Source organism: Lactuca saligna, chromosome 7 (genome assembly GCF_052625555.1).
Source record: "Lactuca saligna cultivar CGN05327 chromosome 7, ASM5262555v1, whole genome shotgun sequence".
In the NCBI taxonomy this organism is placed as follows: Eukaryota; Viridiplantae; Streptophyta; class Magnoliopsida; order Asterales; family Asteraceae; genus Lactuca; species Lactuca saligna.
Window position 1 is genome coordinate 121,284,846 of NC_136423.1, and position 27,004 is coordinate 121,311,849.

The following is a 27,004-nucleotide window of genomic DNA, read 5'->3' on the forward strand; positions in this document are numbered from 1 at the left end:
ATACAATTCAAAAAGAAGGTAAAAGATAACATACCCTCAATATCACATGCTAGAGTCCTCACCTCCCCAGTCTAACACTACAATGCCCAACTCATATTTTCTAGGGCTCCTGTCCTACCCTCATGACCATCAGTGATCTTCAAAGTAGCTGGAATAGGTGCACTCACTAATCCTCCCCTCACCATTGGACATTTCTCCTTCTTGTGGCCCACTTGGTTGTAGTGAAAACATAATGGGTTTGCCCCATGAGGACAATCCCTGTTGATATCACCAACCCTACCATATTTGTAGTAGCCCAAACCCCTAGAACGACAAACCCATCGTGCAGTTTACCTCACGTGCTACACTCCCTGATATCATCTCTCATCATATCAAGATACCTTACCTTCTTAATTTCCTCGTCTGTTGCATACTGCAAAACCAATAAGGCCCTCTCTCAGAATTTGGTAGTGATCTCTATCTCAATAGTCTGGTGGAGATTCTGAAACTCTCACGCCACATGCTGCACCTCAATCACCGGTGTGAACTCAGCTCAAAACGTGGTCGAAAAATCATCCTACGACATAGCATCAATAGTATCATTAACCACCTCATGTCCTAGCTCTTCCCACCAATCTCGTGCCCTGTCAATCCAAAGGCAAGAAGCAAATATGACCTTTGACCCCTCGGGACAGAAACTCGTCCTGAATGCGTTAGCCATATCCGCAAACCATCTACTACTAGAAATGGGGTCCTTATCCCTTGAGAACGTGGGAGCTACACAAGAACGAAACTCACAGAAAAATGAGTGTGAACTCCAACGATAGTAATAACCTTAGCACATAATGCACCCAAGAGCTCATCCATAATCTCTAGAATCTGTTCCTTGACCGAACCAAAGATCATAGGAGTCTGCTCCAAAATACCATGGGTAATCTCCGAAGAGATCAACTTCCGCATCTGCTTGCTAATCGGATGAGTACCTGCACCTGAGCCGGAACCAGAACCAGAACCTACTTCCAGACTGCTCATCACCAAATTGAAACACAACATGCAAATGATCAGAATACGCCCAAGAATCTTCATTCCACAAGCTTCCTAGATTCTCAAAAACTCTCCCTGATTCGAGTATGGATCCTGTGTTTTTAGTAGTACGGGACCAATACTACCTTCCACACCTATCCATACTTTCCTCAAGAATCATCCCAAATTCTCTAAGTCGCCTTCTCAAATTGATGCACTAAATGCTCACTTAATAACACAACCAAAACCACCAGAGCATATCCTAGGCTCTCCAAGGTTCTCGGCCTCATCCTGCCCTCAGTAGTTGAAAGGATCCCACCAATGTCAACTAACTACCTCATAAATACAGTTACATGCAACAGATATCAGATAATCCTTCGAGTAAAAGACTCAACCCTAGAACGGTTGGACTCAGACAAGAGTTTCGTAATAGGGTCGGATCCATCACTCTGAGATTATTTAGCCTGCGCCACATGTGACTTCGCATATTCACTTAGTAGTTGATTCACATCGCTAAGAGTCCCACAAGCACAAAGCAAGCAGCATTCAGACAACATAAATCTAACCAGCATACACTAATCAAACCATTCTATCCACTTATCCGATACCAAACTACCATGCAATTCTAAAAGCGCATACAATCAGGCATATGAAAGCATCTCTCCTTTTATAAAATCTTGAGCAGATCCTTCGCCCTAATCTAGCATGCGATTCACATAATCAGATCATGTATCATAATAAACAAGTATTGGTATTCTGGGAACCACTTACTTGAGCTCGGCCGATTGCACGGATCACACCCTGTTCTTTGATTAGAAACCCCCTTTTGTTAATAAAACATTTATTTTAAGAAAGTTTTCACCACACCCTCAGTTTGAGTCCAGGAATAACCTAGAGTATGCCCGAATCCCTCAAACCAAGGTTGTAATACCAATTTGTCACATCCCAAAATATCAAGGTAAAAATTTAGTTTTTAAAACAACTGAAACACCCATTTATCGTTACTAAAACATTTAAAGCTATTTCATATTAAATCAGCTATCAGAGTACAATCCCAAAATCTCAAGGTTGCGGAAAACATAGGTGTATGCGCTGCAATCAAGTCGGACCCTTCCCTTTTGAACCGAAAGTACCTGAAACCATAAAAAACAACGGTAAGCACAAAGTTTAGTGAGTTTTCCCCAAAATACCACATACCAAGCATAATATACAAGTCATACATCTCATACATATTAAACATGCGATAGGAGGTGCTATGTGCCAACCATGGTCTTGTCATTATGCCCGAGCCGTATCATGCTCTTTCCTTGCCAAGTCGGGGGCAAAACCTTGGGTCTTATAGATAAGTGACAAGAGCCACCTCCTGGTCTTCCATGGCAAGCATCATAAATACAACTAGCATATAATCTACAACTATCTACTTAACTGCCAGGTTCCGAACCCTAGTCTTTCATACAGGTTTGCCAGGAGCCAACTCTAGGTCTTTCATACATATGCCAAGGGCCATCCTCTAGTCTTCCTATAACATAAATCAAAGGGGTTGGCCTTGGTTCCTTCAACCCATCGAATAGTGAGGAGACTCACCTCGCACTACAGAATCACACTAATAACCCTTAACAATTGGTTTGTTAATCCCTCGATCTATCAATAACAAATAACACTCAATTAACAATTGGAATCGAAACCACATCCTTCAATCCATACTTAGGGTAAAATACTAATTTACCCCTTATCTAGCTTGGTCCAAGACTAAGGCCCAAACCTACAATCCGAAACGCCCAAACATGGCCCAAAATATCCCATGGTCAACCCTGATCAAACTTTTGGTCAAAGACAAAGTCAAAATTCCATGTTGACCAAACACGCCGTGTTTCTCGTTGGACATGCTATGTTCCACCATCATCTAGATAGTCAGGAAAACCGCAACCAACATGTCGTGTTGACTTGCAAACACGCCGTGTTTTCCCGAGTTTCAACAACTTAATACATTAAGTTGTTTCCTTTGATACCAAGAGCTCCAAAGCTCAGATCTAGATCATAATGTGGTCCAGAAAGATAAAGTTTCCAACTTCATCCATTTGGACTACCCAAAAAGGTTCAAAACTCAATCCATAAGGCTTAATAGTGCAAGGGCTTGACCAATAAGCACTAAATCCATAAAGACATAGCCCCAAAACATAGATTTGACTTCCTTGAGCTGGAAACCCACGTAAAGTTGCCAAATTTATGTTCTCTCATGTCTAAATGAAGCTCTTAAGTTTAAAAAGGACTTAATAAGTGACTTAATGCATGTATGTAACCAAGTATCTCATAAATCTTGCACCTTTATGCTCAACGAGCCCAATTCAAACTCAGATCTGGAATAACAAGCCCTTAAACGAATTCACTCTCTCGTTAACCTAAAAAAGGACCCAAAAGCACAACAAAGAACAATATGAAGAGATCTAAACATCTATAAGTCAAGGTTCAAACTCGATACCTTAGAAAGCTTGCACAAAAGAAGATGATTCTGGATTCAAAACCTTTCCACTATGCAAGACAACTTCAAGATCCCCTCTTCCTTCACGAAGACAAAAAATGATCACCAATAACTTCTTACAAGATCAAGAACACCACCAAGGGACTTAAAGATCGATTTTAGGGTTTTAGTGGCAATAGCGGATGGTAAGTATCCCAACCATGAGTACTTAAGGACTTTATATAGGGTGCAACACTAAAAAAACTGGGGTTTCTCCACCAGCCGTCAACATGTCGCGTAATGGCATAAACACGCAATGATGGCCTTAATGAAATCCACGTATCTTCAAGTCTAGACATGGCATATCCAACCCTCAAAAGGGGATTTATTCCCAATAATTATTCCTTAAGATTTTGGGTGTTAGAATTCACCTCCAACTTAGGTTGGTTTTCCGGGTTTTGTATTCTAGAATGAATTCAAGGTGAAGAGAAGGAACACAACGACATCTATGATAAGTCGTCCTATACATCCTCCGATTTGTGGAGACTAATAGGTAAAGGCTTGAGTTGTGAATCACTATGTCTCTTGATTCCGAATCTTAATCATAGAACCATTGATTCACCTTCATCCTCCATAATCCTTTAAAACCATGTAAAAAAATATTGACTCTATGGGGGTAAAGGCTTGAGTTAGAAAATAAATTCAATCATGGGGCTGTTATGGTAAAGGGGTAAGCAACATACTCCTTCACTTCTTCAATAAGGATGTTTTTAAACCATAAATATAAAGTGTAAGCCCTTAAATTACCAAAAAAAACATTAAGGACGTTTTAAAACAAATGTGATAAGTTTGTAGGACTAAAATGACATTAACCCTTTTAACAGTTATTGTTTATGTTTTCAAATTTAATTGTAAGCAATCATGAAGAAAATCAAAATAAACACAAAAAACATGAAAAAATAAATGAAACTTTTGCCACAATCATATGTATCTTTCTCATGAGTCAACATGCAGAAAATATGGTTATTTCTAGGGACAAAACAACCATATGGATTCCACTTGATTCGTCATCAATTCTTGATGATGCGTTGGGACCCATTTGAAGAGTGTTTAAATCAAGTTTAGAATACAAAATCAATCACTGAATGTTATAAGAACACGGTATGTAAATAATATCTGATTGGCTTGTTAATTGTCTGTAAGATTAAAACAGTTATAAAGAGAGAATACAAGAACAAAATGTGCAAAGCTACTCTCTACCCTATGCTTACTCCATTTATAGAGTGATGTAGACACACACAAAATATGCAAGGACTAGACATTGGAATTCGACATTAACAAGTGCCTTACAAAATACATACACTTCGAAGTACATGACTACGCATCTAACCAAACTGAAACTAATTTTGACTTCTCACTATACACTTCACACCCTACACTCTCCCCCTTACACAGAAAGACGAAATCATGTCATTAGCTTCATAGTCTGAGAAGTACTTAACGAATCTCCATATACCAAAGTATTGTCTTTTGAATTTCAGACTTGTCAACAGCTTCATTCCTTTTGCATTTATTAATTCGAACAAGAAATCTTGTATATTGGTAATTCGTATACCTCTCCACATCGACAACTTGAAACAAAAACTTCGTCATCCTCTTGTTGTTTTTGCCACGAAACACCACTCCGAAAGGCTGATGAATGATTTCCCCATCTTCACACACATCTATGTTGAGCTTCCCCTTCAACAAGGACTTAGGAACTTTTTAAGTCTTGTTTATAGCCATAGCCAGCTCAATATCAGTGATTGTGAGGCAATCATAATAGTTATCAATGAACACCTTGATATGAGCAAAGACAATGAGAAAATCAACCTTGTTTTTCTCTAGCAGCTTTGTAACATCAACATTGCTTAAAATACTTCTCACAGTGACCAAATCATTTAATTTCATAAATGGGAAATCAACAATCGAAAAATCACAGACCACATTATTCGCTCTAACAACAACATAACGAAAATTCACTAATATGCTTTCGAATAAGTTTTCACGTGAAATTGACATCACTTTTATGATCTTAATAGATGACCACACCTCCTCTTCCCTTTTCTCCAAGACTGCATGAAATCTCATCTTCAGTATTTTGTATTCTTCTTTTTCATTGAATTTATCAACTAACTTTTATTGAGAAGATATGTACATCATATGATTTATTGGGAAATCAAGTTGGTTAAAATCAGATTTCTCAACCTCATAACTGTTCTTTGGAAATTTACAAAAATACCTAGGCTTCCGAATTTAGACGATTTCCTTAATAGTTTCGTAACACCAATGCTTGTTAGGATCACCCATGTTCAAGCCTGATGGATCATTTTGCCTTCTCCTTAATATAATATTGTCTTATCTCTGCCTTTTGATTTCCAAGGCTTGTTGTTTCTTTTTTTCTTCTTCTGAAGGAGTTACTAAAACACCTTTTCCTTTGTATCCTTGATTGTCTCTCGAAGTAGGTGGCATAGAGCATGCACCAGAACCCCCATCACTTTCACTTATAACAATACCTTTCGAAATAGGTCTTGTTGTGGTAGTTGTAGAAGTAGTTGTTAATGAAATTGAAAGTGAAGTAAGTATTTGAGTAGACATCACCTTCCCAACAACTGCTCCTTTATTTGTATCTTTCAAAGATCCAATGCCTCCACATCCTTTCTCTCCCCCTTGTGACACATGCTTCGCAGTAGGAGCATTAGTTGGTAAAAGAAGAATCAACTCAAGGATGGGAGCAAGCTCTGCTTTATGATTAGCCTCGATAGATGAAATCAAATGAGAAATTGATTCTTAGGAAAAAGAAGATTGATTCCAAAGAGCAACCTGTGAAATGGATTCCTTGATACTATTTAAGAACTCCAAATTTGCAAATATTTGGGAATCCTTTTCTGTCTTCTCATCAAGCTTTTTCGAATAAAAATTATTGTATTCAACCAGCTTTGCAATAGTATCAAAAATAACATCAACTTTTCCATGAATAACATAGTAACTTTTCTCTATCTTTTCAACCTCCTTGGCTATCTCCGATTTAAGTTCAACCATCTTGATATCAACAATCTCTTTCATATTCTTCACATGATCAACTAAAAGTTCATGACACTCTTTAGCAACATCACCAAGATTTTGAATCTGATATTCAAAATGATTGACATGAATTACCAATCTTTCAACTTGTTGTTTATAAATATTTTACACCAAACTCGTAAGATGATTCTCTTTAGAATTTAACATGTACTCCATTCCTACCCCATAAAGAAATTCAGACCCCTAGTATATGCTTGCATCTTGAAGTGTTTACCTAACATTAGCATGTTATCAGGAACATTATCTTCCTTCGGATCGAATTGCGGGTCAGCAAAATAAACGATGATATCATCTTCATTAGGTTCATCGTCTTGAACTATTTTCTATGCTTATGTGGATTACAAAGAGAAGATAGTAGTTATTGGCTCATTCATTATGGTGGAATAAGTTGGTGATATTATGGAAACAGGAAGTGAAGATGGGATATGAGAAGATAATGGTGGTAACGAAGTTGATGTGTCAAGAATTGAGGTTTCGATGGTGGATAAAAGTATGAGTAACATAGAAATAGTAGAAGTTTCAATATTGGAAGTACCAAAGGATTTGCTGTTCAACACCCCTTCACCCATGTTGACATTTATGCCTGTATCATATACTCTTACATTGATGTCTAAGGTTCAAACCTCCTCCATAATTTCTCAGGGATGGATGTAGATAGAGTATTAGTCGAATTGGTGATTGTATCCGTATTAGATATGTTTACATTTGCACCAGGATTTCCAGTCTCCTTGAAAATCAACTTAACTAGAGAATACCTTCGAGGTCACCCAAATCCAGAATCTTCAATGCGAATATTAAACCTTTCTCTTTCACTTTTATGATCTGTTTCTACAGTGACTTTGTCAAGCGGGTCTTCAAATTGTCTCTTCTTCTTATTTATCTTTTGAACCATCTCTATGGCTTGATGTTTCTTTGATACAAGTGAAACATGAACAATAATTTCTTGAATTAACACACCTCGACTATTAAGTTGCGGTTTACGAATCTTCTTGATACCCTTTGATGAAGAATGAGTATGCAAAGACTCACACTGAGGTTGTCTAGTGGTATTATCTTCAATCTTTGGAAGTGATGATTGATAGGAGAATGATGAAGTCTCTTTGCTGGCTTTTAGTGCATTTGAGAATGCCAATTTTCAAATGAATTACTTCTTTAGAGACTTCCTCCTCTGCATGTTCTTGAATAGGTTTTGATTCTTCAGTCTGCTTCTCTTTCTTTTGTGCTTTAATAACCTTCAACGAACCCTTAACCCCTTTTGGAAATAGAACTCCAACTGAAATAGTTGTATTAAAGGATGCCAAATACAGAACAAGAATAGGGTTTGGAAAATCAATTCGTTGTAACATTGCATCAGGAATGCGAGCAAAATTGGGAAAAAGAAATGGATTAAATACAACAATTTTTGGAGTCTGCAATGTAAAAAAAGTTAGATTTTTCATCTTCTGAGGGAACCAAAATCCCTTCCTGTTCATACACCTACTTGAGGATTAAACTCTAATAGCGTGTACAAGAAACACCATTCGAAACATTGGTGTGAGTAATTACTATGCCAAACTCCTCCCTAAGTTGAGTAACATAATCAACAATAAGATCATAATAAAGACTAGCAATCATCACATAAACCTCCAATTTCGCCTTATCTAACCATGAACTACGACCAGTCAAGCATTGTAGTATAATGCTGAAGAGAAAAATTCTAAACATAGGAAAGACTTGACTTGAGAAATAGACTAATCCCGGTAAGAACAAGTTGATGAACCGTCTCATTAAACATATGAAGAACCTATTCATTCATAACCTCATAAAAAGTACCTGAGTATGGTAGCCTCATAATCTGTGCAAAATGTTTCTTGGTGAGTTTTCGCAACTTATTGTTCATCAGTTGGAAAGTAACAACCATAGTTGTTTTGTGGAATACCATCGTAGAACCAGAAAGAGATAACCAGGTCATTGGAATAGAAAAAAATGATGATAACACAATTGAAAGAAAGGGGTGAATTAGGGCTAAAACCAGCATTTGCATCTACTTAGGATATTAATCAACAGTGGGAGGATCAACATTTGTAGTAGGATCCGTCATTGTTATGGTTGCAAAGGTTGTTTGAAGACGATAAACTTTGGAGAACTTCAGGGAAAATTTGATAAGAGAGCACAAAGTCTTCAAATAACATCACCAATTTCCTTTAATAGTCGAAAAATAATTTGAATTTGAACTGGTAACCAATCAGATACTACCACGTGGTGCATCAATTATGGGACCGACCACCACGTTAGAAAAAGTTATCATCACAATCCCCTCAAATCATGTGAGATACTGAACCGTCTCGTCCGCTAAACTTTTCATTGTTCCCAACTGGATAAGAACCACCACATTTGCGAATTGTGGAACAAGTATATTGAATGGTTTCGACATCAAGAGAACACTAGAACTTCTCTTTGAGGTTAGCTCACTCACTTTTGGGATTGTAAAGCAAAATCATATGCCAAACTTTGTGAAATCTAGGTATCGAATTGGTAGTACCCAAAACATCAAGGATTCCAGTGCAAATGTGTGACAAAGAATAAGTGGGATTAAAATTTACAAAAGTGTGCAATTAGTGATATCAAATAGCATTTGATACGAAATTAGTTTGATTCCAAACAAAGATTTCTTCATTCGACATCAAGAGAGATGACGAACTGCTTGCGTTGTTTTACATGAAGTACAATCGAATACTCATCAATGAGCATCGAAGAGCCTCTATTCTATTAGTTTCAAAGGTATGCTTACTTTTTCTCAATACCACAATTTAATATAAGTGTGAGTTGATTGAAAAAAATACTTGGATAACCAATGTATTCAAGAACAAGTAAGGTTGGATAAGTTTTGAAGTAACAAGAATCCAGAAAGATATTTAGATTGAAATCACATTCCAAAAAAAAATTAAGATCTGGATCTGGTTGAGTAAAAATGTCTTGTTTATAGAGCATTTTATCAAGATCACGCAATACAAAAGGAATATGATTTTGAATATCGAAAATGGTACTGAAACAAATGTTTCATTAGAATCTCGAACAATATGTTCACCATCAATGCCTTAGTAGTTGGGATTTTTGGATTTCACCATCATCATGGAAGAATGAATCAGGATCATAAACACAGATTGTGGCAATATCTACATTCTGGTTGGTTTTTACTAGAGATGTTGAGGATATGTAGTGATGTGTGTGATCATGAAGAAATTGTTGGTGAAAAAGATTGGCTAAAGAAACTCATTGAACCTCTACGAAAGATATGGATATAGCAGAAATCTCTTTACTCAATTTGAGAAGAGAAAGGTAACTCTTTGACTAATGTGAATATAGCCTGATTGGGAAGGAACACTCGTAATGAGAGAACCATTAAGGCTTCAAACACATAAAGTCTATGAGGGTTGAGGTAAACATACAACAACATGCTTCTAGGGATTTCTAACTTGGACATTAGTTCGAAATAATATATGTTCCCCTTTTTTAGTAAGATTGTTAAGCATTCTCCACCACAACGTGTTGTTACAATGAGCCACGAAAGGTTACACATGATATGAAATAAAAACAAGAAAATCTTTTTGGATTTGTAATTTTTGAAAAAATATATATATATAAAAACAATACGAAAATCTTTTTGAGTTTTTGTTTTTCAAAATTAAAGACAAAAAGAATAAATTATTTTAGGATTTTTGTTTTTTTTAAGTACACAAAAATGAACTAATAAAGTGGTACCAATGACGTTCGAAGTAAGAAGTAACAACTAGCAAAGATAATGTACAACGCACAACTCTATCTCCCACAAAGCAAATTGAGGTCAGAACGATTCAGAGGAATTTCTAAAGCGAACATATCCAAATGCTGAATCATAAACAGTATTCTATGAACTCTTCAGTAACATACCAACCAAATCAATATCTTTTTATTCAAGAAGAACCAGGAACAGAGCCTGCATCAATGATTTCTGCAATTTGTTCTGTCGTTTTCACAATATTAACCTCAATGTTCCCATCTTCGACATGATCTTTGATGAAGTGATAGTGAAGATCAATATGTTTGGTTTTCGAATGTTAGACTGGATTATGGAAGATGTGAATAGCACTTTGTGAGTCACAGTATAAACAAATATTTTTTATATTGATTGCATAGTCACGTAGTTGATTTTGAATACATATAATTTTAGAAGTGCAAGCTGCAGCAACCACATACTCTGCTTCTGCTGTAGAAATCGAAATGCATGTTGGTTTCTTTGATTTACAGCTTCCGAGCTTCTCGCCCAACAAGTGACATCCTCCTGTTGCGCATTTGCGATCGAGTTGACATCCACCTAGGTCTGCGTCTAAAAAAGATTGAACAAAAAATCATGTCTTTGAAGGATACCAAAGAGCCAATGAAACTGATCCTTTAAGATAGTGAATGATGTTCTTTATAACATTAAGATGAGGTTCTCTTAGGTTCGATTGGTACCTGGCATAGTTACACACAATAAACATGATATCAGGTCGACTTGTAGTAAAGTATAAAAGCGAACCTATCATGATTTGATATGTAGTTTAGTCCACTGTTGGCTTGTCCAATGAAGGATTCAAGTGTGTTCCAACTGCCATCGGTACTTTCAATTTTGTATTGTTCATTATCCCAAATCTTTCAAGTAGTTTGCATGGGTATTTTTCTTGATTTATGAAGATGACTTCCCTGCTTTGACAAATATGTAAACCCATAAAATTATTAATTTTTCCTATCATGATCATTTCGAACTTGCTTTTCATAAGCTCTTCAAATTCTTTCGAGAACAAAGGGTCAGTTGAACAAAAAAAATAATATCATCGACATAATTTGGACAAGCATCAAGTGATTCCCAACTTTCTTTCGAAATAATGTGGGATCAAACGATCCTTGTTTAAATTTAGAAACTTTCAAAAAATTAGTTAAGGTTGCATACCATGCATGAGGTTCTTGTTTTAACACATAAGCTGCCTTATCTAAAACGTAACAACAATCAAGATACTTATCATTAACGAAACCAGGTGGTTGTTTGACATAGACGTTCCCTCCAATAAACCATTCATGAAGTCACATTTGACATCCTATTAATATATGTTGAAATCCTTATGCGTTGCATAAGCCAGAAAAATTCTAACAGCCTCGAGTCTTGCGACAGGGGAAAAGGTTTCCACATAATCTAGTCCTTCTTGTTGAGAATAACCTTTAACAGCTAATCTTGCCATATTACGAATCACATTACCTTCTTTATCAGTCTTATTCTTAAAAATCCATTTTAACCCAATTAAAGAAACATCCTTTGGTCTAGGAATTAACATCCAAACTTTGTCTCGTTAAAATTATACCAGTTCAAATTTCATTACAACAACCCAATCTGAGTGTTGTAATGCAACCTTCACTGTTTGTGGTTCAAGTTTGGAGATAAACATATTAAACATATAGTATTTTTGGTGAACAGTAAGTACTTCATTCTTAGCTCGAAATTTTGCTCGCGCCATGACTCCAACATGTGGATCACCAAGAACTTATTTCTTTGAATGACTACGTGTCCATTTATCCATTGGTGGATATGTAGGATGAAAATCTAAAGGTGCATCCTCATATACATCATCTATTTCAGAACCTTCACCTTCATTCGAAAAATTATCAGCAACATCATGGAACTCATTAGCTTGATCATTTATATCATTAGGTTTCGACACATTTAGCTCATCGTCAAACAATGGATTCAAATTAAGATGCTCCCCATCGACATCATCATTGTTCTATTCATGCTTCCCCACAAATGGATATGTAGTTTGCTCATGCTCCCGTTCAATATTTGAATCATGAATATGCATATGTGATATCGAACTCAAGTGTTCCCCCTCCGCTTGATCTCCTTTCAAAACTGGTATGTGTTCGACATTCACTTGTGAAGTTGAGGTATATATAATGAGAATCGTCATTTTCCCTAGTAACGGTTGAATCATATGAGTGCTTTGATTCTTTATGAATATGATTGTCATCAATAAGGATTTCAACATCTATAGCTCTATCTGGAATACCAAAAATCAAATCATAGTCAACATCAAAAGAATTCATAATTTCTGAGTCATCATTAATTTTAGAAATGAATGGCTTTTGTACGAAGGACTGTTCGACTCATTTGAGATGACAGTCATCAAAATTAAGATTGATAGTTTCCAAAATATTTCTTGTTCATTTATTCAACATCCGATATGCAACAAAATTATGCGAATATCCTAGAAAAATTCTTTCATCAGTTTTTGACTGAAATTTAGAAAGATTATCCTTGAGATTCATTATAAAGCACCTGCATCCAAAAACATGAAAGAATTTAACATTAGGCTTTCATTTTTTTAATAATCTCATAAGGGGTGATGTTGAAACGAAGATGAATAAAAGAAAAACTCACTACAAGAAAAATACCCTTTAATGACGCGCAAACAATTACACTCGCTGATTTACGATACGCATTTTTATGTGTCCTTAAAAATAATGTCAGCCTTCCAAAATTTGAAGGATAGAGGACATACATTTTTCCATGCCCTTAAATTAGTGTCTAAAGAAAAAAAATTAAAAACACGGAGGGTGCTTTATCTTAAATACGCGTACTTTGTAGGTTGCTTTATAATTTTAGTGAAACGCGCCTTGAGTAGATAACGAGGGAAAATGAAACCCTAAAATTTTGAAAACACTCTCACTTCTCCTTGGCCTTTGCAACAATCTTCAATCTCATTACCTCACCTCGTCTCGTCTTTCCATAGCTTTTTCGGGAATGTTAGAGAGAGAGAGAGAGATCACCAGAGTTTTTTTTGAAAGGTGAATGTGGATGAAATAGGCTAGGGTTCTTTTGTAATTTTCTTTTCTATTTACATCATCCCCGCAAAATACAACCCTACGGAACTAATGCTTCCCACTCATCTTTTCCTTCTTCTCACTTGCGTATGTAATATCTTCTCTTCTCTTCTATGTATTTTTGATCATAATTATTCCTTGATTTCCTTCAGGCACCATTGAAATCATCACATGTAAGCTAGGATTTTTTTAAGAACCACATGACGACCGCTCTGTTATTGGCGACCTCGACTCACTCACCTTTTCGGCCAGCAACATCAGCCTCAACCTCACCCTATTTTCATACCTAGTAACTTCATTTGTTGGAATACAAAATGTCTATCTATGAATCCGTAGGTCTGATTCTTCTCCCTATTCCCTAAACCGCGCTCCTCCTTAGTCCTCACACAGTACACCATGAACCCTAGACCCATCGTCAAGCTTTCTCACTTCCTTACATCTAGGTAATATTTCTACTACCACAAACCCTCTCTTCATCAGTAAGAGTTTCTACTATTGTTATTTGAATTTGGTAATTTGGTAATTTGCTAATGTGGAATGCATCAGTAAGAGTTTCTACTATCATTTTTTTCCCATTACTTCCATATTGAAATCAAAGATACAGGGTAATTTGGGAACTTTAGTTTTATAAGGCACATGGCTATTGTCAAACCAAGTCCTTCAATGGATTTCAATTTCTTTGTTTTTGATGTTGTGTGAATGAATTGATATTTCCCCCCATTGAGTATGCCCTTCTGCTTCTCTATGCAATTTCTTCTTCTCCTTCCCCCGATGAAATTTCTCTTTGGTATGTGCTAATTCTCTCTCTAGCTTCTCATTTTTTAAGATTAATTGTTAGTGGAATTAGGTTTTAGATTCATGGAAATGTTCTCTTTTGCTTTCTTTTCTCTAATGAACATTATCTGTTCTATTTCATATCTATTTTTATATGGTCTGATTCTATTTTTGTTTATTGGGTTTTATGTGTTAATATGTGATAAAAATAAGTTTACTTTTTTGTGCAAGTTTCTTGACTTGAAGTTTAGTTTGTCTATCATATTTAGAAATAATACACGAGTTCATGTCAAAATGTTATATCCATGTAAGTTTGTATGCCTCATTTCCAAGTTTTGTTTCCAAGGTTTGCGTAGTTTTTTAGATCCAAAATGTTATTTCCATGTAAGTTTGTGGTAATATAAACTGACTTTGTTTGGTTTATTGCTTATCATTGTTGAAGAGATCAGTGGGCAAGCTTCATCTGGTTGGCCGTATAGGGTTGGTTTAAATCATATACATACAACACTTCAATGGAAAAAAAAAAGAAAATTATAGATTATATCCCTTCAATGTTGATTTTTCCTTTGCAATTCTCCTTATTTTTTTGAAGTTCTTTTTTTTCTAACTTCTTGTACTATTTCTATATATTTTATAAAATTGCTATCATTGGATTATAATTACCATTTTCTGTTATTTTAAGAGGTGTCTTGGTTGTGTATATGTTCAGTGCGAGTCAAAATCTTCTTTGGTAACTCACAATTAGACATGAAACTAGGATGTCATAATAACTAAATCAATGAAAGTATATTTATATTACTTGTATTTACCCTTTTGCAGATTTTCTATATGTCCAGCAGGAGTCAAAATCTTGTCTGGTAATTCACAATTAGACATGAACCTTGTGGGATTGGGTGCTGCTATTTTAGGGATGCAGACCCCTGCAGGATTCCTAGTGGATAAGGATCTTACTATTTCAGCTACGCCATATTACTAAGGTACCCCTCCTGGGTTAGCCCTGTTCTTGCATTGGATGTGTTATTGGTTCAGGTGAGATTTATTTATTCATGTTATATATATATATATATATATATATATATATATATATATATATATATATATATATATATATATCATGAATTATTTAATGATATGGTGAATTTATAGGTATGTTACAGTGCTAGAGAATACCCCGGTTCCTAGGATGGCTTGAGGTTTTTCTTTTTTACTGGGGGTATTATGGTAAATTTTTTTTGGTGGACATTTTGTATTGTGGTTTAAGTTTCAGTTTATGGTAATTGTTTGTATTCAAGATGGAGTTCTGATACTGCATTTGTGTTCGCCTCTGATAATTCTTGTTTTTCACATTGCAGATGCACAATGGTGTCCATAAACATTGCAGTTTATCTCTTTAAAATTGCAAGTCCAATAAAGAACTCGGATCTTGAACGTTTTTACTTCCAGCACTCTATGGAGTAAAGATCAGTCAGTTCCTCTTATATGGAGAATGGTGGAGTTTGTTGACACCAATGTTTTTGGTACAAGATTGACTAATGGTTTCGTGCCATTTATTTATTTATTTATAAAAATCTCTAATGATTCATATAAATGACAAAAATATTATTTAAATGTAATCAAGAATAGTAACAACAAGAACTAAAATGTATCTATCACAACACACATGGATTCTTCATATTGGGCTTTGTTCACATTTAGTCTACAAGTTTGTAGGGCGTATGGCCTGTTTACCTTTTATAAAAAGAAATGAAGTTGTAAAAAGGAATTTGACAAGCTTTCTTCATACCCCTTCTAGGAAACCTGCAGCTGCAACAAAGAAGAAGTTGTAAAAAGGAATGAAGAATATGTAATGCAGAAACTTGCTGCTACAACCAAGCTTTCTTCAGGCTTTAAATTTGATTTTGCTTACATCTTCTGAATTGGGTGAGCTGTTATTAGTTAATGTTGTTGTAAAATACTTTTTTCTTTCATGTTATACATCATGGAGCCATTCATCAATGGCCATAATAAGTCTTTGCTTATTAGCACAGGCAAGTCTCAAAAAATAATTTTCTCTTCTTTTATGATCATTCTCACATAATAAAAACTAGGAGGGTATTTTAATTTTAATTTTAATTTTTTGGAATGTTGTGTTCTGGGCTTACTAGCATACGAGTTCTGTGATCCAATCTCCAATGGAAGAGGATATTAATGTAAAGTTTTTGGTTCAGTTGGATAAATTGATCCACCTATTGGAGTCTCTAATTTTTGCTTATCTTAGGCTTCAGGTAACTTATATATGTATATACATTCAGTATTAAAGTTGAGCGAGTATGGTTTGATATGCGATAAAGATGTATGGAAAATACATGGTTTATTGTCTATTTTTGATTTTTTTGATAGCTTCTTGAAGCTGGAAGATATATATGGCTGTTAAAAGCGTTGTATGGTCTGTTGATGTTACTGATGGGTTTTCAGCATTCTAACACTTCCTAAGTGTACATGCAACCGTAATAACATTGGATCTATGTTTGTCTAATTATCATGCAAAGTTGATTTCCAAGGCTATGATCCTATCTAGCATACACGGGGAACACTTTTAACTTGAATAATAGATGGAACTACATACCTTGTTGTTGATTTTGATCCTTGAAACCTTGTGAGCCTAGCACCCCAAGTGTGATGCCTCAAATGCTTCACATAACACCAAATGCTATGGAGTAAACTTAGAGAGAAAGTGTAACACTCTAAAATCAGTTCTAGCCCTCTTGTTTCTTTTTCCTAACCAATTTTGGGAGAGTATGAGACTCTTATATAGTGTCGACACATCTAGGGTTACACCATGTAAACCCTAATGTGTCATGACTCTTCATTTCCATGACCCATAGGTTTGTAACTCCCATGGAGCCTCCATGGACCATCTAATGGGTTTAACCCAACTTGATTATCCATGGAGCCTCTTAGCCCACAATACAAGATATGGATGATTTACATAATCAACCCATATATTTAATTATTTATCTTTTGATCACTTAATTAATTCTAAATTAATTATTGATCAAACTAATTAAATAATACTATTAATATATTAGAACTTATAATATATTAATAAACCACAAGTGTTATTTCTCTCATTTAGTCTATCCAATTGCATGGTGCCATGCAACCCAAATGGACCATGCCGGGTCGGGTCAAGTACATACCATAAATAGTTATGGACTTAGACACCTTATCCAACAGTCTTCCACTTGGATAAGTCTAATAACTATAACTGCAAGCATGACTTTAGGAACCGATCGGCAATCGTAGCTCTTTTCAAGGTTTCTCGAAACTGAGACGATGATGGTACGCCATTTCAGATAAGTGATCAAATAATCCTCTATTCTAGATATCAGTCGGACAAACACATGCAACACGATCTTGCTTATTGTCCAGCAGTTTGTTTCCCGATTTCTGATTTGTTTGACATAGAACTTAATTGAACACATCAACTTAGTTCTGACCGGGCCCGATACATAGGTCAAAACAAAATCATTGAGGGGCCCAGATATCAGCTTCTAATCCAAGAAGAAACAGATAAACTTTGACTCATATGCTTGTTCTATTACTTGTTAAATTACACATAAACGCACGTTTTATAACATCGAGTTACCAATGCGGTTGCGCACATTTAGTGCATAACTAATTCATAGTTAAATTCCATGAAGTGATGCCAGCGATCACTCGAGATAAATTCCATGAAGTGATGCCACCGAGCGTGGGTTGAATCCAATACTCAGAACTTATGAGCACTCATGAGTGTTGAGGCCATGTCCAACATCTTAGACCTCTACAACCAACTCATGACAATCTCACTTCATATCTACTTCCAACATATGATTGACTGTGGATAATTTGAATAATATGTAACACAACATAAATATTTTGGAAGTCAAAACATGCAAAAGGAATAATAGTAAACGATTGACAAGGGATAGCAACACTTTACTCATAAATAAACACAACTTTTATTCATCATCAAATGTCAATTACATTTTACAAATTTCCAAATTATCTAACTACTAACACTAATATCATTCTTCAGCCCTATGCTCCTAGCATGCTGGAGATGCTTAACCCTACCCAGTCCCTTCGTGAGGGGATCTGCCGGGTTCTCATCCGATGATACCCTCTTTGCCATGGGAAGTCCTTCTTCCATGTGATGTCTGATAAAATGATATTTTCTGTCGATGTGTCTGGATCTCCCATGATCCCTTGGTTCCTTTGCTAAGGCAAATACACTTTCACTATCACAGAAAATCTCTATAGGCTTCGATATAGCTGGTACAACTCCAAGGTCTCCAATGAAGTTCTTTAGCCACATAGCCTCTTTTGCCGCCTCGCTTGCCGCTATATACTCTGATTCGCAAGTTAAATCAGCCACTGTCTCCTGCTTGGAACTTTTCCAAGAGATTGCTCCTCCATTTAAGGTAAAGATAGCCCGACTGAGAGCGGAAATTATCCCTATCAATCTGGAAGCTAGCATCACTATAACCTGCAACTCTCAAGTCATCACTCCCAACAAGGGTAAGGACCCAGTCCTTCGTCCTCCGCATGTACTTGAGAATGTTCTTTACCTCAAAGGCTGCATCAGGACGAGTATAGGTCATACCATACATGATCGAGCCTACTGCTGAAGCATAAGGTATCCGAATCATTTCTTCTATCTCATCCTCAGTACTCGGGCTCTGAGTCTTACTCAGTCTAGTGTTACTCTGGAAGGGTAAATCTCCTTTATTGGAATCTTGCATGTTGAATCTCTTCAACACCTTGTCCAAGTAGGTACTTTGACTAAGTCCAATTATTCTTTTACTCAGGTTTCTCACAATCCTAATTCCTAGAATATAGGCAGCTTCTCCTAGGTCCTTCAAAGCAAAACACTTCCCAAGCTAGGACTTAAATTCCTGCAGAGTTGGGATGTCATTTCCTATGAGTAGTATGTCTTATGGGTTTTGAGCATTCTAACACTTCCTAAGTGTACATGCAACCCTAATAACCTTGAATCTATGTTTTCTCTATATACATGCAAATTTCTTTTTCAAGGTTATTTCCTAACTAGCATGGCATGGGGATTACATAAAACATAAAAGCTAGTAGAAATGCATACCTTGTTGTTGCTTGGATTCCTTCAAGACTTTGTGAGCCTAGCACCCCAAATGTTGTGCCTCAAATACTTCACACAACACCACAAAACTTGGAATAACTTGAGAGAATACTTGTAGCACTCAAAATCGGTTATGCCCTCTCTAGTAACCTCTTAGGTTCGATTTTACTAGCCAAAGGGTTCCTTTTATAGTGGTGTCACAATTAGGGTTTCATTAAGAAGACCCATAATTATCATGACTCTTCATTTCTCATGACCCATGGGTTTGTAACTCCCATGGACTATCCATGGAGCTCCAAATGGTGACATCCATAACCCATAAACCATGGATCATTAATCCACCATAAAAGAATTGATGATTGTCATAATCAACCCTTACATATTTAATTAGTCTCACTTTGATCACCAAATTAATACTAGATTAATACTTGATCAAATACTAATTAAATAATACTATTATTAATATATTAGAACTTATAATATATTAATAATCACAAGTGCCTTATTCTCTCATTTAGTCTATCCAAGTATTGCAATGCCATGCAACCCAAATGGACCATGCCGGGTCGGGTCAAGTTCATACCAAATAAAGTTATGGACTTTGACACTATATCCAACAGTCTCCCACTTGGATAAGTCTAATAACTATATTTGCAAATATGACTTCAAAATCTGACCAGCAATCGTAGCTCTTTCAAAGTCTCTCGAAACTGAGATGATGATGATACGCCATTTAAGATAAGTGATCATATAATCCTCTGTTCTCATGATATCAGTCGGACAAACACATGGAACATGGTCTTACTTATTGTCCAACATTTGTTTCTCGATCTCCGATTTGTTTCGACATAGAACTAAATTGAACACATCAATTAGGTTCTGGCTGAGCCCGGTACATGGGTCAAAACCAAATCATCGAGGGGCCCAGATATCGGTTCTATTTCTAGAAGGAACAGATAAACTTCGACTGATATGCTTGTACTAACTACTTGTTGAATTACTCACAAAGGCACGTTTTATAACATCGAGTTACCAATGCGTTTTCATACAATCAATGAATAACCAACTCATAGTCAACAACTCATATCTCTAGGTTTGAAGATTTATATGATATTACCGTCTCACGATCACTCAAGATAAATTCCATGAAGTGATACAAGTGAGCGTGGGTTGAATCCAATACTCAGCCCTTATGAGTACTCATGAATGTTGTAGCAACCATTGCATTGTCCAAATCACTTTAGACAAATCGTACAAGCCAAATTCATGACAGTCTTAAAATCAATACTTACTTCCAAAGTTTGACTGACTGTGGATGGTTTGAATAATATGATATATACCATAACATAATTATTCTGGAAGTAAAAACATGCAAAATTTAAACATAGTAAACAATCAACATAATATAGTAACACCTTACTCACAAATAAATAACAACTTTTATTTATCATCAAATGTCAATTACATTTTACAAGTTTCAGGAATCTAATTATTGAAACTAATATCATCCTTCAGCCCAATGCGCCTTGCATGCTGTAAATGCTTAACCCTGCTCAGTCCCTTCGTGAGGGGATCCACCGGGTTCTCATTTGATGATACCCTCTTTGCCACGAGGTGTCCTTCTTCTATTCTATGTCTGATGAAATGATATTTTCTGTCAATGTGCCTAGATCTCCTGTGATCTCTTGGTTCTTTCGCCAAAGCAACCACACTTTCACTGTCACAGAAAATTTCCATTGGCTCCTTTATAGCTGGTACAACTCCAAGGTCTCCGATGAAGTTCTTTAGCCATATCGCCTCTTTTGCTGCCTCGCTTGCTGCTATGTACTCTGATTCACAAGTCGAATCAGCTACTGTCTCCTGCTTGGAACTTTTCCAAGTAATAGCTTCTCCATTTAGGATAAAGACCCAGCCTGAATGAGAGCGAAAATTATCCCTATCAGTTTGAAAGCTAGCATCACTATATCCTTCCACTCTCAAGTCATCACTGCCTCCGAGGGTAAGGACCCAGTCCTTAGTCCTCCGCAAATACTTGAGAATGTTCTTTACTGCTGTCCAGTGTGCTTTGCCAGGGTTCCCTTGATATCTACTGACCATGCTCAAAGCAAAGGCCACATCAGGGCGAGTATAAATCATAGCATACATGATCGAGCCCACAGCGGAAGCATATGGTATCTGACTCATTTCAGCTATCTCAGCCTCTATACTCGGACTTTGAGTCTTACTTAATTTGACATTACTCTGGATTGATAACTCTCTTTTCTTGGAATCTTGCATACTGAACCTCTTCAGTACCTTATCCACATAAGTACTTTGACTAAGTCCAATTAGTCTCTTACTCCTATCTCTCAATATCCTTATCCCAGGATATAGGCAGCTTCCCCAAGGTCCTTCATAGCAAAACACTTCCCAAGCCAGGCCTTAAACTCCTGCAAAGTTGGGATGTTGTTTCCTATGAGAAGTATGTCATTCACATACAACACCAAGAAGCTAACTATGCTCCCATTAGCCCTGACATATACACAAGACTCATCCTTACTCCTAGAAAAGCCAAACTCTTTGACTTTCTCATCAAAGCAAAGATTCCACCTACGAGATGCTTGTTTCAATCCATAAATGGATTTTTCAAGCTTACACACTCTATTAGGGTACTTTAGATTGACAAAACCCTCTGGCTGATCCTTGTAAACATCCTCAACCAACATCCCATTAAGGAAAGCGATTTTGACATCCATTTGCCATATTTCATAGTCATGAAATGCAGCTATGGCTAACAACACTCTAATAGACTTAATCTTGGCCACTGGTGAGAAGGTCTCATCATAGTCAACTCACGGAGTTTGAGTAAAGCCCTTCGCAACCAGTCGCGCTTTATAAGTGTGTACTTTCCCATCCATGTCGGGCTTCTTCTTGAAGATCGATTTGCACCCAACTGTCTTACGACCTGGTACATTGTCAACCAAGTTCCAAACTTGATTGTCATACATGGACTGAATCTCGCTATCCATAGCTTCCTTCCATTTCGCAGACTCAGGGTCTGCCATGGCTTCCTTATAATTATTAGGTTCATCCAAATCTATCAGTGTACTATCACTGATAAATGTATCACCTTCAGTGGTGATGTGATAACCATATTAAAATTCAGGTGTGTTCCTCATCCTAGTGGAACGTCTTGGAGGTACAGACTCGTCTATCGGCTCAACAGGAGTTTCCTTCTCAGGTTGGCTGACAGTATTTGAGGTTCCTTCACCACTTGACTCTTGAAGCTCTTCAAGGTCAATTTGCCTCCCACTGTCCCCTTGGCTTATGAATTCTCTCTCACGAAAGACTCCTCTTCTTGCTACAAAGACCACATTATCACTGGGTCTGTAGAAGAGGTAACCAAAGGATCTCTGTGGGTAGCCAATGAAAATACACCTCTCGCTTCGGGGCTCAAGCTTGTCATGAGTCTCACGCCTCACAAAAGCTTCACAACCCCAAATCTTGATGTGGTCCAAATTGGGCACTTTCCCAGTCTACATCTCGTGAGGTGTTTTGGCAACCTTTTTAGTAGGGACTAGATTAAGGATATGGGCAGCAGTCTCTAAGGCATACCCCCAGAAAGAGATTGGTAACGAAGCTCGAATCATCATGGAACGAACCATATCTAGCAGGGTTCGATTGCGCCTCTCAGCCATACCATTCAACTGTGGTGTCCTGGGAGGTGTTAATTGTGAGACAATCCCACATTCCTTAAGATAGTCAAGGAACTCAATGCTAAGATACTCTCCTCCCCGATCGGATCGGAGCATCTTGATGTTCCTGCCCAATTGATACTCAACTTCCTGCTTAAACTCTTTGAACTTTTCAAAGGTTTCTGACTTATGCTTGATTAAGTAAATATATCCATATCTACTGTAATCATCAGTAAAAGTCACATAATAACGATTAGCATCTCTTGTAGCAACTCTGAAGGGCCCACACACATCCATGTGTACAAGGTCCAACAAACCTTCACCCCTATCACAAGTACCTGTGAAGGGTGACTTTGTCATTTTTCCAAGTAAACAAGACTCGCAACTATCATCTGACTTGAGGTCAAACGATTCCAAGACTCCAGCCTTTTGGAGTTGGCCTATGCGCTTCTTGCTAACATGTCCAAGATGACAATGCCACAAAGATGCTTTATCCAAGCTATCAGAAGAATCAATATACAACACTTTATTTCCTAGATCGTCTACAACATTCACGGCTTCATATACACCATCACAAGGTATTGCTTTAAAGTAAAATACATCATTGTAATAAACATTAATAGCACCATTTTTATTATCAAATGAAAATGTAAAACCTTGTTTGTACAAGACATGAAAGGAAATAATATTTCTCGCCATTTCGGGCGAGTAACAACACTTATTCAAATCTAACATTAACCCATTATTAAGCAATAAAGAATAAACTCCTATCTTGGTAACAGGTGAGGCTTTCCTGTTGCCCATGACTAAGTTTATCTTCCCGTGCTCCACTTGCTCACTTCTTTTTAGTGCCTGCAAATCAGTACAAATGTGAATACCACACCCTGTATCAAGCACCCAAGAATTAGCATTATATGAGTTGTTAGACAATATTGTGTAAATACCTGCATGGGTGGGTTTAACCTTCCCATCCTTTACATCTTGCAGATATTTGGTGCAGCTTCGCTTGAAGTGTCCCTTATCTTGGCAATAGAAGCACTGTGCTTCCTTTGGGTTCGAAGAAGGAGTAATGGGACCTTTCTTTGTCCCACTTGAAGAGGAACCATCAAGAGTCTTACCCTTGGTACCCTTTGAAGGGCTTTTCCTCTTCTTACTCTTCCCTTGCCCAATTGCAAGAACAGGGGTTGTTAAAGGAGTAGAAGTAGCAACCGCTTTACCCTTAAGACCATTTTCAGCTATCCTTAAGAGTCCTTGAAGTTTGCTAAGTGTGACTTCCTCCTTATTCATATGATAAGTCATACGAAACTGATCATAACTTGAAGGTAAGGAATGGAGAATGATGTCAATCGCCAATTCCTCAGGGAAGTCAACATTGAGCTTTAGCAACCGGTCAACGAACCTCTGCATCTTCTGCAAGTGACCGATGATGGGTTCACCATCCTTCGTCCTTGCGGTTATCATGGAGGAAATGATTTCATACCTCTCTTGACGCGCGCTCTGATGGTACCTTTCCATCAGATCTAGGTGCATCTCATAGGGGTAGAAATCTTCATAAGATTTTAGGAGTTCCGGAGTCATTGTGGCCATCATGATGTAGGACACCTTGGTGGCATCCTTCTCATGTGCAATGAACTCCGCAATCTCTTCTGGAGTAGCAGTGGCTTCATTAACAACCTTAAGCTCCCTATCAAGGACATATTCTTTGTCCTCATAGCGGGTAATCATCCTGATGTTTCTGATCCACTCATTGAAGTTGGATCCATCAAAGATGACCTTACCACACAAGTTCATTAGGGAAAAGGAGCCTGTAGGGTTTGAGCCAGCAGCGTTATTGGAAGACATCTGGAATAGAAGGAAGATAAGTTTCATTAGATTAAGAGTCCTTAATAAGTCACCCAAATGAGATATTATGGCTAGGATCCAACAAACTATTTATAGGTGGAAGAGGGATGACGTAATCCACACTATAAAATATTTGAAGGTAGGTAAATGAAGATTTACCAATTTCCACCATAAGAACGAAATATTTTATTATTAGGTTTTATTGGTTTTTGAAACTCCTAGATCTTTTGAGATACATTGAACTTTTCAATGGCATGTTTGAATCTCGAATGTGCCGTCTCAAGTTTGTGACTGGGATGCCGAGGATCACAAACAAGGTGTGAATAACCATACAAATTGACTTGGTACCCTTAACAATATTACCTAATCGATGTGCCGGTTAACCACACACGCTCCACCGATCTATAATAAAGTCAAGTTACCCTTAGCCACTCTTACTAGTCCATGTTAATGTGTCGGTTAACCACGCACCCTCCACTAACGACTTGGTAAGGTACAAAGTGTAATTTTATGGGCTAGCACCAATTTCACATTTTCCTAAAGTAACTAAGATTGGGAATTTATAATGTATAGTTACTTTATAATTCATTATACTTTTAATGAGAATTTAAAGTCGTATCCTACCCGTTCGGCTAACAACCCTCCAACGATCAAGGAAGCAGTGGGTGAGAGTGGACACCCATTAAGTCACCATTTTATAGGCAACAACCTTGTACCCCCCTTATAGACCGGCTTCATGAATGAGGCCTACTAACGGTAAGAACAACATATTCTTATACATATCTATATAATAAAATTATAATAATAGTATAAGGGTTGATTTTTAAACCTTTTAAAAATCTAAGGTTTAATTTGGAATTAAAGTGTAAGACTTTTCAGATTCCAAAACTTGAGGGCAAGAATTGAAACTATTCCAAGTCTCTTCAATTTTGTAACTTATGAGTTCTATTGGTTCATAAAAAATGAAGACTCTTCATTTTATGAAACCTCTTTTGTTCTTTAAACATAAATTAAAGAAGTGACCTTTGGTTATCCATAACTTGAGGACAAGTTATGGACACCATTAATACAATTAAGATCAAGAATTAAACACACATGGTGGTTACACATAATTCCTATGATCTTCTAAAAACTTATAAGAACACAAATTCATGTCAAGCAATTTCAAGAAATCATATAAACATATATAATACTTTGAAATTGTTAAAAGTCATGTAAAATGGATTAACATAATCATTATCATTTTGAAAAATAGATTTTATAAGTCCAAAATAGATTGGGATAATGATTCTAATCCATTTCCAGCAACAAAAACTCGAAAAATCTGCCCAGCTCGATCCTACTCGGCGAGTGCATTATCCTACTCGGCGAGTAGGATGAATTTGTTCATGGACTCGGCGAGTCCTCCCCATGGACTCGGCGAGTACAGTCGTCAGAATGCAGAATTTTCGTTTTTCAAGCAGTTTTGCATCAAGTATACAGAAAACAAACGTGGCTCTAATACCATTGATGGGTTTTGAGCATTCTAACACTTCCTAAGTGTACATGCAACCCTAATAACCTTGAATCTATGTTTTCTCTATATACATGCAAATTTCTTTTTCAAGGTTATTTCCTAACTAGCATGGCATGGGGATTACATAAAACATAAAAACTAGTAGAAATACATACCTTGTTGTTGCTTGGATTCCTTCAAGACTTTGTGAGCCTAGCACCCCAAATGTTGTGCCTCAAATGCTTCACGCAACACCACAAAACTTGGAATAACTTGAGAGAATACTTGTAGCACTCAAAATCGGTTATGCCCTCTCTAGTAACCTCTTAGGTTCGATTTTACTAGCCAAAGGGTTCCTTTTATAGTGGTGTCACAATTAGGGTTTCATTAAGAAGACCCATAATTATCATGACTCTTCATTTCTCATGACCCATGGTTTTGTAACTCCCATGGACTATCCATGGAGCTCCAAATGGTGACATCCATAACCCATAAACCATGGATCATTAATCCACCATAAAAGAATTGATGATTGTCATAATCAACCCTTACATATTTAATTAGTCTCACTTTGATCACCAAATTAATACTAGATTAATACTTGATCAAATACTAATTAAATAATACTATTATTAATATATTAGAAC